Source organism: Microcebus murinus, chromosome 4, assembly GCF_040939455.1.
Source record: "Microcebus murinus isolate Inina chromosome 4, M.murinus_Inina_mat1.0, whole genome shotgun sequence".
Classification (NCBI taxonomy): Eukaryota; Metazoa; Chordata; class Mammalia; order Primates; family Cheirogaleidae; genus Microcebus; species Microcebus murinus.
In genome coordinates, this window is record NC_134107.1 from 87,456,769 (window position 1) to 87,476,870 (window position 20,102).

Here is a 20,102-nt window from a genome sequence, read left to right on the forward strand (position 1 = left end):
AACTCACACAGCAGTTAATGTGTTAAAATAGATTATTCTGATTACCCAATGGCCCAATCTAACCACACAATTCTTTAAAAGCAGATCATTCACTCTAGCTAGAGTGAGAGATGAAGCTGAAGAAGTCAGAATGATTCCAATTGTGAAGGATTTAATACCTTGTTTGCTGGCTCTGAAATGTCAGGGTCCATGTGCAAGGGCCTGAAGCAAGGCCTCTAATGAGCTATGAGCCAGCTCATCTGATAGCCAACAAGAAATGGAGACTTCATCCTACAACCACAAGGAATTGGATTCGTTCAACAACCGTACCTGAAACCAAACCCTTCCCAGAGTGTCTTGATAAGAGCTTAGCCAGCCAGCGTGTTGATTTTGTCTTTATGAAACTCAAAGTAGAGAAACCAAACAAACCAACCCAAACTTCTGACCTACAGAACTGTGAGATAATAAATTTGCTTTGAACTGCTAAATTTGTGGTAATTTGTTACATCGGCAAAAGAAATCTAATATACAAGCTTACCCCGGACCAATCACTAGCTAAGGGAAGTAGAATTACCAGGACTGTTTGTTTTAAAACCAATCATGATTCACTCTATGGGATTAAGATGAAACCTATCCTCCCTAAAATTGAGAGACCTTGATAGGCTTGGGGGTTTGGGGGATGGAATGAGTTTCCATTAGCAAGAAAAAAGGGAGGGTGGGAGGGGGAGGAGGGGATGGGTATATACAACCACAAGGAGTAACATGTGCAACATTTGGGGCATGGACACGCTTGAAGCTCTTACTCGAGGGGGGAGGGGGGCATGGGCAACATATATAACCTTAACACTCGAAACCCCATAATACGCTAAAATAAAAATAATGAAAAAAACTAAGTAAATAAATGAACATGACTGTGAAAAAAAATTTAAAAATAAATAAATATTTACAAGTAGGATTCAGAAAAAAAAAAAAAAAGAAAGAAAACAAAAAAGGGAGACATTTGCTGGGTAGACAATTAAGTGTGTTCCATAAGGGAGTTGAGCACTTATTTCTAGCCAGATTATCATAATAATGATCCCTCTCAAAATCGGGAGAGAAAAGGGTGCTAAAAGGATGAGCACTCTCATTAACTTATAAAGCATCCAAAGGTAGAATTCCAACATCTATTATGCTCTCCTTCAAGACTCTTCAATCAGAAAACATTTAAAATGGCCCCAACAGTCCTTGAGAACAGTTACATTTTTACTGTGGTTCCAAACTGTGACACTGTTTCACTGCCGTTTCAAATTTCATTCCTGTAGTTATGAGGTTTCTAACCTTCCTTCCCCTTCTCCCCCACCTGCCACCACCATTTGATCGTGGCTAACTTCTGGCTTTTCTTTCTCTTGTCCCCAGTGGCTACTGTACTAGTTTTGCTCCTCCTGCCCGCCCTCCCGCCCCGTCCCATTTATGATTTTTAAAAAATCCAAAACCTTTTATTTCTCAGTCTTTACTCTCCACTTACTCTTCTGCTACTTATTTTATACCTCCTGGGTAAGTGGTCAATTTGTATCAAGTTTCCTTTCCAAGTTTGTATCATCTCTGCTGCTTCCCTGGCTTGCTGGTTTCTTGAAACTCCAGGAAGAATGCATTATGTAAAACCATTTGATGTTCATTGTGACATTTTAGGAATGAATACATTATTCATGCTGTGGTGATAAAAATTCAATGAAAAGTTTGCAGCTTTATAAGTCATATGGTGGAAGTATTCCCCGTGCAGTAATTAGAGGCAAAAAGTTACCAATAAAAGAAAAAAGAGAAGGAAAAGAAAAGGGTCACCCTTTGTAATTTGTAATACAAAATATAAAACTCAGCTTGGGGGATTGTTCTTTGGGCATTCGTGAAACATAAGGTTTTAACTGTGAAGCATTAGCCTCCTAAAATGGTCTCTTTATTCTTGAGGCTGAAGCCCTGCTTAATTTGCAGAATAATTTTTCTGTAACAGATTTTTCAAGCACACAAGAATAAAGAAATAGCAGACAACTCAGGGTGCAGGAAAATCTTTGAGGTGATTAGAGGCATAGGAGTTGTGGATTTTAAAAGGTTAAAATAAAATAAAACAATTTTTTAAAAATGTTTCCCTTTACAAGAAAAAAAATCTCTTAAAAATTTATAAACACTACATTTAAAAATGTCTTGCCACTTTGATGGCTTCATATTACTGTTAATTTCTCAAAGACTCAAAGAGACTTGCCCGAAGAGGGCAATCTTCATCACTAACTGTACTGGGTGTAAATTCATAGTTCATACAGCTTTTGTGATCATTTCTAATTGACGGAATAGACTTCTTTTCAGATCTGATTAGGTGGTCTTAGCTATTACATTGTGACTGAGATCTCATACTAGGAGCATCAATTTTTTGCCATTTTCTGTTGGTTGCTTACTTGTGCTTGAATTATTGTCTTTATTCATCTTCCCTGTAGGGAATTTAGAGTTTTCTAACCCACTTGTCCATTTTGCAAAAATAGTTTTTGGATTATATAATCTAAAATCCATTTACCAGGCAAAAAATATCATGCTTCATTTAAAGCAAAAGAGGGAGGGTGCCAGAGGCAGCTGACCTGCCCGTGAACTCCCACTTCCCCCTTCTTTTAGAGCACCTATCACGAAGCCTGTGACATATGACATCAGATATGCAGACCCAACGAAGCCTCCAAGATATTACATGTGAATTTGTTTTACATAAAAATATAGATAGAATTTCCAATATATTCTTCCAGATCCCCTAAGTCATACACACTTCACTTTAGAGGCTACTGCACTAGGATATGTTTCTCAAAGGGCAGTTCTTAGACAACGCGCATCAAAATCACTGGAGTGCTTGTTTAACACGTAGTCTCTGACACCACTAGACATAACAAGTCAACTGAAGGCAAATATAATTGTAATAGTTTCTCTGAACCCCAGTGGGTTATAGTGTGTGCTCCAAAATCTCTGGGGCCAGGACCAAGTAATCTGCATGTTTTATAAGAAATCCTGCTGCATTTACAAGTGTTCAACCATTGAAGAAAACATTGTATATTATTCATCTCCATAGACCTCTTTAAAAATCATCCCAGAGTATCAAGCTGCCAGATTTCTAGTATATTTGGGACTTTTATTTCAGGGGAAATATTTTAATTTTACAAAGTCCAAAGGACCAAGAAGCCAGATAATCTAAAACTCAGATTAAATTATTAAAGAATCCACAAAATTATGTCTCAGAAAAATTCTGATTACTGGCATCTCTACATCCCATTTTACAGATGTAGCAACTGAGACTTAAAGGCAAAGTGTATAAGCTGTTTAAGTAGAAGATATTTTTAAGAGTGATTTACATTCATATCTGTGTTATCACATGATAAAAGGGCTTAATTTTATAAATTAAAACATACCTCTTTATCTACAACTATTTATTGAATTGAGGTATTAAATACTAAGTGCTTAACCTACCTTATTGAATTTTTTAAGAAAACCCTACACATTATTCTCCCAATTTTATAAATGAGCTCTGAGGTTCAGAGAGGTAAAGCAAATTTCCCAAGATCACACAGTAATGAAGTCATGAGTCCAAACCAAAGTCCCTTTTCTTTACCAACTGCATGTATTATTGCTGAGGGGCACCATTGCAGAGAAGATATGTCCTTTTTTGGTATTTAGAAGTTCATTCAAGTGTAATGAGACAAATAGAGACATGAAAACATGAAGACAAAAAATGTTTTAAGTGGGGGTACATCCATTATACAAGCATACACTAATTTGCACAGTATAACTAGGCGTCCTCAAAATACTGCGGGCCACATGAGGGTGTTTTTGCCCATTTGTTTTTTTACTTCAAAATAAGATATGTGCAGTGTGCATAGGAATTTGTTCATAGTGTTTTTTAAACTATAGTCAGGCCCTCCAACGGTCTGAGGGACAGTGAGCTTGCCCCCTGTTTAAAAAGTTTGAAGACCCCTGGTATAACTTTTTAAATTGTCTATGATGTATACACAATCTTAACTGAAAGTTTAAATGTTATATTGTTTCTAAAGGACAAACAGCATTACTTGTCTTATTTTCATCTCTTGCCCCAGCTTTCAATATCAGAAATGAGATTGAATAACATCATTTTCTCACCTATTTAAAATATGGCTTAGCAGACCATGCGGTCAATAGAAAGCTAACCAAACCTAGAATTTACTTTTCAACATCTCTGGGAAGTGTGTTAACATTCTAAAGGTAAGAACCTAATAATTAGCTTTGATTACAGCACTCTTCTTCATGAAAAGACACACTGCATGGCCTGCATGTTGGTGTCCTCCCCACGAAATTCGTAAGTTTAAACTCAGTTCCCAGTGCAATAATATTAAGGAGTGGGGCCTTTGGGAGGTGATTAAGTTATAAGAGAGAGCTCCGCCCCCATGAGTAGGATTAATGCCCCTACAAAAGAGAGCGAAGGGAGCATGTCCCCTTTCTGCCCTTCCGCCATGTGAGGACACAGCAAGAAGGTGCCATCTACAAGGGACAGGCCCTTTCCAGGGACCAAATCTGCTGATGCCTTGATCTTAGACTTCGCAGTCTCCAGAACTATATGAAATAAATTTCTGGTGCTTACACTGGATAATTTATAAGGTTATAGCAGAAAGAGTGGACTAAGACTCATGCCAAGTTAGAAATAGCTTTGAAAAAATCATTGGAAACAAGAAGTTTAGTGACATTGAATTATTAACCTGGTAATATAGATAGACCATGATCTCATGTAAAAAATGTTTTTTATGCCTGTCATTATTTTGAGGGGGCTTATGAATTTCTGACTTATTTCTTATGTCATCCCCCATATTACAAATTCCTCCATAGTTTTAAATGCTCTTTCAGGCCAATGAATATAAATGTTATGGCAATAGTGGCTTCTCTTTAGTTGGTTCTAATCTAACTCAAGGTGATTGGAGTGAGGTGAAGTGGTTAGATAAACCTTAGCTGAGAATTCAGGAAACAAAAAAAAGTAAGGGACAGATTTTTAAAGATATAGGGGTCTAGGACTCAAAGAAAGACAGTACACTATTAGACATGTTTCTTTCAATGTAGTGGGCACCTTTGACCAGCAGGTGGCAGCAGTAGAAGCAGGAACATCTAGAAAAAAAAGGAATCTGGGGTAAATACCAACACTGGCAAACCAGGATCCTGTCTCAAGAGCTTGGCAATCACTTTAGAAGGTGCCACTTCCCTGAGGTGACCCCAAGCTTCCCCTGTTCAGGAGTCTAAAAGAGGAGTTTAAGTACCAAAATCAAGGGTTTAGGAGTTTTGAGCAGATGTTACCAAACCTGTAACAAAAGTTCTCTCAAAAGTAAGCCCAGTTTATACCAAGAAAAGTCAACAAGAAGTAACAGACACCGAGCCACGATAGGAAGAATGAGAAAGATGAACTAGGATTTAAGCTACAAGTCACAGAACACAGCAAAAAGCAAATCCGACTGGGAACTGGAAGTGCTGATGCCATGTCTGGTGCCACTGATCCAGGCTGGGCCTCCAGTTCCACCAGTTATTAAATTAGTAGTGGTGGGAGCCTGTGGGCAGGCCTCCTGGGAGGACAGGGGTCTCGGCTAGGGGGCGTTTTGGCAATGAAGAACCATCACGCATTTGGGGATAGTTCGGTTTCTTGAGTCATACTAGTGTCTGTGAGAGCGGTTGAAAATCTGGTGGTATAGACTACCAATGCCCCCTTCCTTGTCAGCGAGCTGTTAAGTAAATAGTGGTGAGAAATGAAACAAGGGTGTCACTTGTCAGATGGAAGAAGGCTAAAGAATGATTTTTCCAGTGCCTTGTAGAGGTGGTTCAGGGGAGGAAAATAAAAAGGCAGACCCAATCACCACAAAAGATACTACAGTAAGAAGTTCACTTCTAATGCAATGCCTTACATTTTTGGCTGTGCTTTTTTATAAAGCATGGCTTGTTCTCAGGACTATCTAGAACTGCCCTTAGTTCTGTCTAGATAAGTCTCTGATCAGAGATGGTGCACCTAGGAGCAGTGAGAAGTGGAGAAATGAGGTCAAACCATACCAACCAAGGAAAAGCTGAGAATTTTGTTTGGTGTTGCAAACAAAAACATTTAGATTCGAGAGATCCATCTGCATTTCCTGAGGGAAAATGCACTTCAGCAATATTACTTCCATTAGTCATGATTTTCGGATTCTACGAGCAGCGGTAAGTCCAACATGTATTGAGCTATCTGGGTCAGAGTCCAGGATTAAGCGAGAATCAGTCATCCTTCAAGTTATAGGAGACAGTGGTCAGTATGAGATAAACAGCAGAGCCTCAGGGCAGCCCTGCTAGGTCCAAACAGTTCTTTCACATCAGGATCCAAGCTCATGCTCTCCTATCTAGGTCAGGTTTGGAACAAGTGTTTGGCAGAAATGATCCCAAGGTAGAGGATGGTGAGCAGGCAACACTCAGCAGTCGGAATACCCTAACTTTGTTCCAGACACAAATGAGACAAGAGAGCCTACAGGGAAATCTAATATTAATATATAAAAATTCCTGAAGGATTTGAGTTTCAGACTTTGATCACCTGAAGGCCCTCAGGATATGAAATACATGGTGGGAACATCCCTTGCTCCACAGAACACTGGAGGGGAGATTGGGAATGTTGCCTGAAGCTATAAAATGCTGGTTTCCACACTGAAATGTCACAGACCATGGAAGTGACAGGCTTCAAAGGAAGACCTGACTCTCAGGTGTGCCAGGTTAGAGTTGGGCCATGCCAAGCCAAAAAGTACTAAAAGTAGAGAAGAAGCAAGTGCCTGGGCCGGCCATGGTGGCTCATGCCTGTAATCCTAGCACTCTAGGAGGCTGAGGCAGGAGGATTGCTCAAGGTAAGGAGTTCAAAACCAGCCTGAGCAAGAGCAAGACCCTGTCTCTACTAAAAATAGAAAGAAATTAGCTGGACAACTAAAAATATATAGAAAAAATTAGGCGGACATGGTGGCGCATGCCTGTAGTCCCAGCTACTCAAGAGGCTGAGGCAGAAGGATCACTTGAGCCCAGGAGTTTGAGGTTGCTGTGAGGTAGGCTGATGCCACAACACTCTAGCCCGGGCAACAGAGTGAGACTCTGTCAAAAAAAAAAAAAAAAAAGAAGAAGAAGCAAGTGCCTCCAGGTAAGGTTCCTATATGGACCTGGAGATTGAAGCTCCAACCAATAGTCTTATCACTAAAGACATAGCCAAGGTTAACAAAGATTCAGTCCTATTAGAAGAGGGCATGAAAAATGCAATTCCCATCCCTCCAAACAAGGTAGTCTCCATATCAAGCATTGGCCAGGAAGCTAGAGTTCCAGGTCACGTGCAGGTACTGGAAGTGGACAAAATAAAGCAGCCCAGGCACAGGTCTGTTAGGCTTTTAATATGGAGCTGAGCCAACTCCACCTTGGCATCCACTGGACATACAGCTGGAAGATTCTCATACTGCCACGATTGACATCGGTCTGCTATAAACTGCTGGGGCTTGAGCTCTTTCTGCTGTGACACACTTCAGTTTCCACTGATGAAAGGCCTATAGCCTAGAATTAAAAAGCTGGTGTACTGCTCCTGTCTCATACCATTGCGGTATCTTCCCCTCAAATTGTCGGGGCTGGCCATAAATGTTATCATAGGGCATTTGAAGGAGGCCATTCCAAAGCAGGTCGCTTATCCCTTGAGACAAGGGATAATCTGATTTTCATGTGGTCAGAAGAGTTCATCACTAGGTTCTAGAGCCTAGAAAACTAGGAAAACTAGAAAAGGTCAGTGCACAGCAAGTAGCTGGATAGAACTTCTGTAATGCCTCTGCACACGTCCAGCTGTTAATGAGGTAGGCCATGTAAGGTTTTTCGGCGGTGGCGAAAAGAAAAGAGACACAGAAAGAGAAAGAGTGGGGGGCCAAACCACGTGGCTTTATTATACACTCATGGACGAGATTCTGGGGCCCCAAGAGAGGGGCGCCCGGAAGTCGCCGCCGTTTGAAGGGACTGAGGCCTTTTATATCCTTTGGGCCTGGCTAGGGACTTTTGGCGGGAAGAGCTGGGGATTTTAGGAGGGGCTGGAGGTATTTCTGGAATCCAGGATCCAAAAACGTTCTTATCCAGGTGGACATCTGGGTGTGGTTCCTCTCAGCGGGGCCTGGCAGTTTTGTCCTTGGCGGGTCTGGTCTCATGAGCCTTTTCTTTTTGATCTAGGGAAGGGAGGGGGCCCGCCACCAGCCTTACAGGCCAGACCTCAGTGAGATGTCCCTCACGCTGGATCTTCAAGAGTTGTTCTTCCTTGGTGAGGAGGGAGATGTGAAGTCTCAGAGCAGCATTCTCCTCCAGTAACAGCTGGCCTACATGCCCCACTTTTACCAGGGTGAAGTTCAATGTCTGAAAGGCACAGGGGAAGCTATGTATCTAACCATACTCTTCTATATAAGTTAGGTGGTCAAAAGAAGCCCTCTCCAACCCCATAGTGGGAATAAGGGCTTGAAAAGAACATATGCTCCCATGTAAGGACAAGGGACATCCAGTCAGTCCAGTGGTAGCTAAGACCAGGAGAAGCCACCAGCAGACACAGTCAGGAGCTCTTCTGCTCTTCCACCATTCACAAGGTCCACTTAAACCGAAAAGAAAGATGCAGAACAGCACATGGAACTAGAAATCAGTTCACTCGAGAGGGAGTGTCACCAGAAGACAGAGCATTGAAAAAGTAGGACACGGGCCTGTGACTGCAAAGCAACATAATGCCATCACAAAACAAACACAGTGACCAAAAAAGGAAAAAAAATCCAACAGCAGGCAATTCTTGGAATTCTTGGAGCATGTTTAACGTGGTCCCTGAAGGTTTGAGGGTAAAACCCACTCCGTAGATGAAGTCCCCAAACCAAGGCAGGGTCTCAGTTCTCAGGGGAAGCAAGTTCTCCCGGTAGGCTCAGAAACAAAGACAGGAGGCAGGAAGCCTCCTCACAGAGCAACCTGGGACCACATAGCAGGAGGCTTCCTGTGGGTGCCCTAAATCCCTCCTGCTAGGTCAGGCTTGAGGGTGGCAGCTGGGGCAGGTTTGAGCCTACAGGTGAGAGGTCAAGTGACTCCAATGTGTTCAAAAGGCTCCCACTGTGGGAACAAAGGAAGCCCTCAGGGAGCAGAAATCAGGTGAGGTCTGATTTATATCACTCTTGCAGTGCTCAGATACATGCCACCTTCTGGTCTCTTTCAATTATTTAACTTTTATATGGTTCTTCAGTTTCTCCTAATTAAGCTAATTCCTTAAAGGCCACTGTTTATACTTCTTTTTTTTTTTTTTTTTTTTGAGACAGAGTCTCACTCTGTTGCCTCAGCTACAGTGCAGTGGTGTCAGCCTAGCTCACGGCAACCTCAAACTCCTGGGCTCAAGGATTCTCCTGCCTCAACCTCCCAAGTAGCTGGGACTACGGGCATGCACTACCATGCCTGGCTAATTTTTTCTATATAGTTTTAGTTGGCCAATTAATTTTTTTCTATTTTTTTAGTAGAGACAGGGTCTCGCTCTTGCTCAGGCTAGTTTCGAACTCCTGACCTTGAAGCGATCCACCGGCCTCGGCCTCCCAGAGTGCTAGGACTACAAGCGTGAGCCACCGCGCCCGGCCTGTTTATACTTCTGCATCCTATTCAATAGCACCCAGGATCAAGTACTGCACACAGGTAGTGCTCAATATGTATTTGTTGATTTATTGTTTGCCGATTTATAAGCAGAGTGATGGACAGAGACCATACAGCACGGGAATGTGAGAGGGGGGAGTTTCATCCTGGCAGGTCCCATCACTTTTCCTCACCTCAATTGCTTCTCTGTAAAATGGGGTCGTTTGAACTAGACCACTGATTATCAGATTGTGTTCCTTTGAGCTCTATTGGGATTTCTTAGAGATGCCTCAGGTAGCCACCAAGCACAGTGAAGCGGGGAATGGACAGGGACACCAGCCCACCCTGACCGTATTGAGAGATCTGCTTTTGCCAGTTTAACACTTTGGGTTTCACAGTAGAAAGTCATTTATAAGAGTTCTGTGGCTAAAATTTTTCAAAAATTACCTGACTTGATTATTTCAAAGTTTCCTTGCACTATAACATAAAGATTTTGTTATTTCATTGACATTCAAATGGGACAAGTGCCCTATTTGGGAGTGATTCGTCCCAGTCTAGGAACTGTGCTTCCTGGTACCCTCACATGCCTCTGGGGACATCTCCCACTTTCATAGATGTTGTTTGTGTCTGACTGCATACCTCTTTTGCACTCCTTGGCTCAGTCATCTCAAACATGTAACCTCCGCCCTTTTCCTCCAACCTTCCTGTGAACCTAATTGGTGTCCTAATTGTTGGGAGAGCCACCTGCAACACCTCCCTCCCTCCACTTAGCTTGGATACATTCCTGGTCCTTTCTGCTTTCATTCTCCATAGCAACCGTACCTTGTGCTTCTTACTGTTCCTCTTTTTGCCTGGCACGGTGTTTGGCTTTTTCCACCCTTTGGCTATTTATACCTGAGGATTCCTGGCCAGGCGCGGTGGCTCATGCCTGTAATCTTAACACTGGGAGGCCAAGGCAGGTGGATCGTTTGAGCTCAGGAGTTCGAGATCAGCCTGAGCAAGGGCAAGACCTCGTCTCTACTAAAAATAGAAATAAGTTAATTAGCCAACTAAAAATATATAGAAAAAATTAGCCAGGCATAGTGGTGCATGCCTGTAGTCCCAGCTACTGGTGAGGCTGAGGCAGGAGGATTGCTTGAGCCCAGGAGTTTCAGGTTGCTGTGAGCTAGGCTGACACCACTGCACTCTAGCCCTGGCACCAAAGTGAGATTCTGTCTCAAAAAAAAAAAAAAAAAAAAACCACTGAGGATTCCCAAGAACATTTCTGTGGATGATGCTTGTAGACTAATGGCCTAACCAATGAAGGAAAAGGCATGGGAGAGGAAGGAAGAGAGAAGGAGGGCAAGAGAAATGAAAGAAGGTGTGTGTGGTCTCTTGGCATGTGGTGATATCCTCTCTTCCTTGCCCTTTCTCTAATCTCCACTATGAATGGGGCTGCTTATGACTAACAATCCAATAAAAGAATAAAACTTGCACCCTCTTCCATTCCTTCTCACAAATAGCTGTCAACTGGCATAACCTCGAAAGACAGAGTGGGCTCTCGGGTCAGACTGCCTGGCACCGTGCACGCATCCATCATCGTTACTACATTTCTGACTTTGACCTCTATAGCTCAGTTTCCTCATCTGTATGTAAAGTGGGGATTTAATAATAGAGCCCATGTTTAAGGTTGTTGTGAGGGTGAAATGAGACATACAAGTAAAGTATTCTAAGCAAGTTCTGGCACAAAGTAAGGCCCTCTAAATGTGGGGTGTTATTCTAAAAGTAAAATATTTTTGCTTTAAGGCTCTTCCCCCATCTCTGAGTGCAACATCATGTGTCCTTATAAATGAACTGGCTCAGTCCCATGCGGCCTTGCCATGCCTACCCCAGCCTAACGGATGCTGATGGCAAGGATGGCAAGCACTGGGGCAGCTGGTGCTCTCGCTGCTCCCTGTGGAGTGCCTATTAATTGCTCTCACTGTTGTGCTAGCAAGGCACTAGTTTCAATTAGGCAAAGAAAGGAACTAACCACATCAGTAGTCTGTTCACAATAGGCCTGTTTAGGAGGTTCAGCCTGGGATAACACGTAAATTTTATTATTTTATTGCAAGAATATAATAGATTATGAAACATATGAGCTTCAGTTGCTGTTTCTACAGGATTTGGCTCGTGTCCTAAGTGTGTGGTTCTTAATCAGCTATGTGCATTAGAATTACCTGGGGGAGTTTTCAAAAACCATACAGGCATGGGCTCCAGCCCCCAAGGATTCTGATTCACAAGGCCCAGGTGATGTTCTGGCATGTTTATTTGGAAAACATTTACCCAAGTGATTCTGAGGCAGAACTACTGTTCCAAAGTATTTCTGGCCCTTTTCCTCCCATTAACAAAATCCAGCTTCAACTAGAATGTAAAGACCATCCCCAATTTTTGAGGTATGCTAGAAATTTCTTACTAAATTCTCCACTCACAGAAGAAAATGTCTTTAGTTCATGTCTATAACATACCCTGAAATTATGAATTAAGGTTATGCTACTAGCAACTCTTCTAGTAGGTTTTTCCACTAAGACTGAGTTACTAGAAACTCTTCAAGTATGTTTTTTCTGCCATTTTAATGAGAACAACAAGGGGGAAAAAAGCCTTTGTGGACAATTTTGTGACTCACTTCCTTCACCTGAAGTTGACCCTACACTGGGATGTCAAAAGCATGATGGCATTGCTGTTATAATTTCTATTTTTCTCTTGGATGCTTTTTCTCTAACTTTCTTATTTTAGGGTATTTGCCTACTTTCATATATGAGGAATCCAAGTCACTGAGGATTTTGATCTAGAGACAAGCAGAACAGGGAACAGGAAAAATATAATTGAATCCCATTCTATTTAACTAAAGCATGCTTTTTAGTTCCATAAAAGGATAGATGTTATAAATAAAAAAGACATATGGGTTCACCTACTAGAGGCTCCTGAGCCTCCAAAATTCTCCCTGTTATCACTGGCTGCTTCACTGCCTTTAAAAATTGTTGATCATTCTACCATCTGGAGTAGTCCATTCTATAATGGCTCTCAGGGAATACTAGCTGAAGTGACCTAGCAAATTCAAAAAGGATTTTAAAAGGGGATTTTATTTCTCTGCACATTCAGCACAATTTCTCATCTCCTTTATTCCCAAGTCCACAGAAAACAATTATGTCAGACGCTTGTGGGAGCCCCTGATGTCATTTTAGTTGAGTTTATAATGTAAAGTGCTTACAATAGTGCCTGGCACATAGTAATGGCATGTGTAACTGTTAGTTATTTTTATCATTTTAATTATCTTCAGGTAATATTATTATTATCATCCTCAGGTTGCCACTCATTTTTAGAACCTAAATATGTGAATCTCTCCTAGAACTGTATTTTATTTATAGTAGGCACTCAAGAAATCTTGCTGAAGTAAAGGAAGTTAATCATTGTGAACTTATAAATAATGTTTTTAAGTTTCAGAGATGCTTCATAGAAGAAATGCCCTTTTTCCAATAACAAAAGAAAGAACAGGTACTCTAACCACAGCTGCTCTGTGGGATCTCAAGAGCTGAGAAGTCAGACTTTCAAAGCACATCACTCCAGCCTCCTTTATACTGTGATTAATACACTTAAATACATGATGCCATGAAATGTAAGGCCACAGTCTTTTACATGACCTGCATACCTGTACTGCATGAGTAACAGGGCACTGTCACAACATGCCATTGAGCCAAGTTCTGGACATGGCTCTTTGGTGGAAGGTTTTTGTGGTATGTAGGAAATTCCCAGACATACTAAAAAGAAAGATAGGTCACAACTACTCCTTCCAGTGAGCCCCCTTCAGAAAGCTGTCCATATCTCCAGTCCACCACTGACTCTCATTACCTGTTTCTGTGTCCTTTTTCTACTATCAGACTGTGAGCATTTGGGCAGTAGGCTTCACATTATTTATCTTCATACCTCCAGTGCTCACCAGAACCTAGCACATAGCCTTCAATAAATGTTAAATGAAGACAGGATATCACAGTCATCTTCATCTTTCTCAGTTTGCATGTGAAATTAGTAGGAGATATGTCTCCATGTATATGATAACGTATTTTATCAATCAAAAATTGAGACTCATCATCTGAAACAAATCTGACAATGAGAGAAAACATTTGAAATCTAGATAGTCTCAGAAAACTCTGAACAGATGAATATGCTATCCATTCCTCATTCATTCATTCTTCCCTTTCTCACTTCATCTACCTACCTATTCAATTAGGTATCCTTCATCAATCCATCTGTCTCTTACTTATTCAAAGCATATTACCAACTCATATTTTCAAAAATAGCGGGGAAATGTTAAATAGTTATATAGTGACAAAAATTACCTTTTTTGCTTCTTAGTACAAAATTTTTGCTACTAGTTCATATAATATAGGAATTTACTTAAATTAGTAAACATATTTTAAAATGTTTACCAAAATTTACACAAAAACCTAAATCAAATTCTTCACCACATAAATAACTGTCATGGAAAAGAACACACTTTCTTTACTATATTTTCCTATCTTTCAACTATAAGCTGATAGATTCTGAAGAAAAAAGAAATTTAAGGTATAAACGTCTATAACATAACTTGATCTGTAGTGTAGCCTCACCTGACAATGAATAAACTACATAGATTTAGAATCAGAATTTCCTAGTTTTGAAATAAAAATGAAAACCTGTTCCACAGACACAAGTAAGCATTTAGTTTTTATGTTTATTGTGAAAAATAGTATATTCAAGATTAAGTCAAATGGTACAGTTTCATGTGGAGTATAAATGTAGATTTTTCATTAGAAAATATTTTGAAATGAAACAACTTCACAAATTCACCATGAGTGTTGGAATAAGAAACTTGTAAAAATGTTATAATGTATAATAGCTATCATTAGACTGTTTCACTCATGTCCTTTCAATAGTTTAATATGACCAAGCCATCTGTTTTAAATGTAATTTTGCCTGAGATTTTGGTGTCTACTTTTTTTTTTATTCTTCTAAACTAAATAAATGTCCAGTAGAATTTTCTTAAACAAACTAGGGCCCATCCAAGGTCAAGGTGCCAGTGGGAAAAAGAGAAAAAGAAAACAAAAAAGAAAAAGAAAGAAAAGCAAACTAGGGCCCAATTCAAATTTTTCACCGTACACACATTGGCCATATTGATTGTGCCCAAAAGTCAGCAAAGTACTGTCTACTGATAGCTTTGCCATGGTAAAGAACACAACATGAGAAAACAGGCCATTATTTTAATGAAAACTATGTGTGAAATCAGAATTATTGAGGCTATCTGGGTATCTATGCCTGAAAAAAGAACATATTTAAGATTTTCCATTACTGACCCTCCCACACCCTCCTTTCTTTCCCCCAAATGAATAACTATTTTATTCCCAGTGATAATATCTGTCCCTTTTCCTAGGATGGAGATTTATTTCCCCAGTGAATTAGAAAGAAGGAGCCATGTCTATGCCTTGCTGGTTACAGTCTTCTCAACTGCATCCTCCAAGTCAATGCCAGAAGTAGTGGAGAGTTGGATGCTGTTGAGTATGTTCTGAGCCTCCTGGACATTGATTTCTTCAAACCTGACCACCAGAAGGTCCATGAGTTCATGAGCAGTTCATGTTGCCATTGGCAATGATAGCAAAATTCACTATCACACCTAAAACAATGTTGAGGATGATTTTAAGCTGAGGATCAGCAATGAGCTATGTAAATGTTTGGTATACCTGAGCTTCCTTTACACCACTACTGAGATCTAAGAAGTTGGCTGGGTTTTGACTGTTAAGGGAAATGTCTCAGAGAGCCATGTCTAGCCCAGCACCACTTACAAAGTAAGTGAAATTCCCATCTAGTTTGCATATTTTAGGTCATACCTAGTTACTTCATTTTCAATAGATGCATTTTTGATTTGTTATCCAGGGTAATTTGCATTGTCCTCAAAGTTTATCTTGGTATCAAAAAAGACAACTTGCCATTCCAGAGTTTCACTGAAGAGTTTCACTTCAAGCTAAGTAGCATCAACTTTCAGGAAGAAATAATACAGCTTCTTAATTTGATCCACAGCCTGATCTTCAGAGACCCATAGAAGCCTAAATTTTCTCCTATTCACTAAACTTGACTGATGTCTATGCCTTCAAACATGTAAATTTTTTACTTAAAAATAAATTCTGGTGTAGAAGCTGACACCTATTAATGTCAATGCCTCTCCTAGAGGCTGCTTATCAGTAAATGCCACTGCAGGATTAGCCCATTAAAATTTCCAAGTAGGAACAACATATGCAGTATCAGTCACAAAATATTCAAGCTTTTACCCCATTGTCTAACATCCATTTCTTGCTCTTAGATTCCTGTCGGATCGGCCATCTTTCAGAGATTAATTAAATTTCCTTGGACTTGTCTAACAGGAGTGGGAGCCTGCGCATCAACACTTACAGAAATTTCTGGCCTGTATTGTCATGGTGGAATAACATCTCAAACAAAAACCACACACAGAGGAGTCTGACTGGGTGATTGAGATAAGAAGAGAAGGAGGCTTTATACAGATTTAATTCTGTGCTGGAAACAAACTCAAAGAAAGCCTACATTTTGTGTTGTGTGTGTGTATGTGTGTTTATGCTTCTAACCAGATATGATTTCTTAAAGATCACAGATGGTGTCTTATCCAGCTTTGTATCCCCAATATCTAGCATAGTGCCTTATATATACTAGGTGCTCAATAAATGATTATTAAATGAATTGCATTTTGGATTCATCCTTGGGCCACTGTAAACCCTCTCTAGATCACATTTTGAGAACTAATGCCACAGCAATATGTCTAACAGTCTTACTTTATTTGGTTTAATGCATTCTCTGACATAATGATTAACTCTCATGTAATCCCAGTCAGTTTTATCATTATAGATATTAAAAGGCATGTTGAGTACAATTGCTACTTCAGTTTTATACCCCAAAATCCATGCGACTGTAAAATCCATTCTACTGGAAAGCAGAGTGGCCTTATATATTAATTTCTAAACTTTATATAACAATTAAGCAAAACTAGGCAAGGTCTAAGACTTTTTAAGTCCAGAGGCTTCCTTTATAGTTTAATTATGAAGCAAATACATCAAAGAATACTTTCCTGCTACCAATTCTTCGAGTCACCATGCTTATGACTAGAGCTAGATTAAAAATAAATAAATGGGCCATACTTCCACCCCACCCACAAAATAATCCAGGCAGGAAATTCCTACTTGTCCATTGCTCAATGGAAAGAAACCTCTGGGTGGGGAAATTTTTATTCAAATAAATTCCTAATGATGATGTTCATAAAAGATCACCTGAGCAAGGAAGTATATCCACCTGTCTAGAAAAGACCCAAACTCTGTGTCACTTGTGACGGGCCAATATGGAGTGACAGATGACAGAGCCCAGCATCTCCTAGCTCTTCCCCTTCCTCTTCAGCTCTCCTGCTGTAACTTTGGGCTGTAACTTTAGAAGCACAATATCCTCCTCCCTGGATTCCTTACTCATTACTTGTAAATGCTACATCACATGATCTCAGTCTCTTCTACTACCCTCTCTGTTGATTGCGTGTTAATCTGCTAAGTATATTTTTTCATACAAAAATAATGCAGAACCCAGAAGTGGAGAAATCTGTGGATTTGTGGCTGAAGGAAAATAAGGAAAAGGAAAAATTGAGCCAAATCCTGGTGAACTGATTCTAGGATTAGTAGGAAGACCAATTAGGAAAGAACTATGGTCTAAGGAGGCAAATAGAGTTGAGAACGTGCATACATTCATTCATTCATTCCACAAACTTTTATTGAGGATCTATTACATATTGGTCATTTGCTAAGCTCCGTAACATAGGAATGAATGAGACCCTGCCCTGGAGTTGCTCATATTAAACAGTGGCAAGGTTGTCACTAATTGCTATAGAATACGTGTGTACAAATATGCTTTGGGAAAGTCAGTTCTAAATGGTGCCAAATCTGCCTCACACTCAGACCATAAGATCAGAGAGAAAAGCTTAAGTTATTCAGCCAGTAGGTAGATCCAAACAGTCAGATGATATATGACAGAATAACCACTGCCATAAATAGAGGCCAAAGGTTGTGAGAAGGTGAGGGATGGAGAGTGGTGCAAGATCCTGGAGGAGATGTTTAGGATGCAGGAGATCTGGGAATCCAGATTGAGTCTGGCCATGGGAGAAGTGCTGTTCCTTGAGGCTAGAGAAAGGCTGTAATTTGATGTGGAGATTAGACTTTCTGGCCCTACCCCATCACCATTCATTCATCACATGGGATTGCAGGTACCTACCTTGAGTGTGGTTTGGGATTAGGACAGTTTTAGCTGAGAGAATCAAGTGAAAGGGGTAAACGTCATTGATTCAGCAACAAACTAGCAGGGATCCATCTCCTTGCAGTTTGGTCAGCTTAGGGCCAAACTTTGTAGGCCAAAAATATTATATTAATATTTTTATTGATATTTTCTGGAAGGATGAGTCAAGACCTTATAGATTAATTGGATGGATAACACAAAGACAAAAAATACTTGACCTCTGTCCTTAGTGATTGTTTGTAGTTTAGATATTTATTTCCTGTCTTTTTCAACCAGACTGTAAGTTCCATGAGGGCAGGAAACTTGTCTCCCTTCTTCATTGTTGTTTTCCCAGCACATAGGATGAATGGTACCTGAACATAATAGTCGCTCACTAAAAATTTTTACATTGCTAAACAACAGTTATGGACTGCAATGAGTGCTGTGATAGCAGTATGCACCGGTGCCAGGATGGCAGAGCATCAGCTCTCCCTTAAGGGTTAGGCTTCAGAGATATGGTAGCATTTGAGCATTTGAGTGAGTAGAACTTTGTGAAACAGAATGGAAAGAATGCTATTCCAGAAAAGGTGGAATACCATGAATAAAGCAAAGTGTGATGAAGAAAACAGTATGTTTGGAGGATAATGAAAAGTTTATCTTTTGAATGCTGACACCCTAAACTGAACAGCATAAGTGGGAAGTAAATGTCTTCCATACAGGTGTACATTACTTCATGAAATAGCTGTGAAACAAGGACCACAGGGAGATGAAAGTAAATTAAATTACTTTTAAAAGACTATGGAGTAAAATTGTTTTCTCAGTTGGATAAGCCTGTTCCTAATGATTCTCTCCCCAGAAGCTGTTCACTCCAAAAAGGACCCATATGTAGCCTTGGCCAAGCTTTTCCCAAGGGTTTTATTCAGGGAAGTATGAAGAAACTAGGGCGTCGAAAGAAAAGTAAATAGTGGCTGATGATTTTAACACTGATTAAAAAACCAGAAAGACCAAGGTTTTAAGGTCATTTGATGTGAAGAGGGAATGTGACAAATGTTCACCATTCAAGGAGTATCACTAACCCAACCTTTCATAAAAACATAATGATGAAAGTGGAACCTAAAGAAACTTTTATGCAGTTAACATCTACCAGTGACAGGTGCTTTGGGTACCAGGGCTGCCAGGGTACTCCTCGCAAGAGCACACCGAGGTGGGAGTCACCACCCTCCATTTTACAGGCGAGGAAATGGGGCCCAGAATGGCTAGGTCACCTGCTTGGGGTGGTAAATAAAACTGAAATCCACGTCCACCTCGAAGCTCATCCTCTTTCCCCAACCCCATGCTGCCTCTCGCGTAAGAAGCTTTTTTGGTTAGCTAGAGAGAAAACGTTCTTCATCAAACGTGAAATACAATCCTAAAGGCACAGGATTGCCTGTGTGTGCAGGAAGTGCGTTCTGGGGCCAGTCCTATTGTCCTGTGAAGCAATGTTCCCCAAACAGCCCCAGACCGCAGTATCTATAACTCAGTGCCCCATTATAATTAACCCCAGGGTTAAGGTATTGTTTCTGAAGCCCTGGTTGAAATGCAGATATGGACATGGGAGGATTGACACGATCTCTCAGTTACACCTAATTACAGAGCTGGCTCTTTGAGAACTTGACCCGGCTGGTCCAGGAGCTGAGACAGGCGGGGGCTGCCGGGCACCCTGCGGGGGCGGGCGGTCTGCAGGCACCGGAGAGCAGGTGAGCGGTGGGCATCTGGGAGAGTCTCTCGGTGCTCAGTGAGCTGATGGAGGTTGGACCCGAACTAAAAACAAACTTTGACTTCTGGACAATTCTCCAGGGGGAGGATGGGGAGCACACCTCGCCTGGGACTCTTTGGGAATCCCATTGACAGGTCATCCCAGGTTCACCATCTTCCTGTCGTAGGCGCCTCCAGGGCGTCGACCTTGGAGCAATTAAACTGGGCCACTGCGGCCAACTCTCCACCCTGGGTCCGCAGCAGCAGGGTCCGCAGATTCAACCCTTCCACACACACACACACACACACACAACCCCCAGACTCCGGAGCTGGGGCCCGCGCTCCCTCCCCCAGCACCGCGCCCGCGCCCCGGGCTCCCGGACTGGGCATGCTCAGTCGCCGCCCGCGCCGTGCTCCTGGGGAAACCTCTGCGCGCCCTCCCCGGCTGCTCGCGGTCGCCTCCT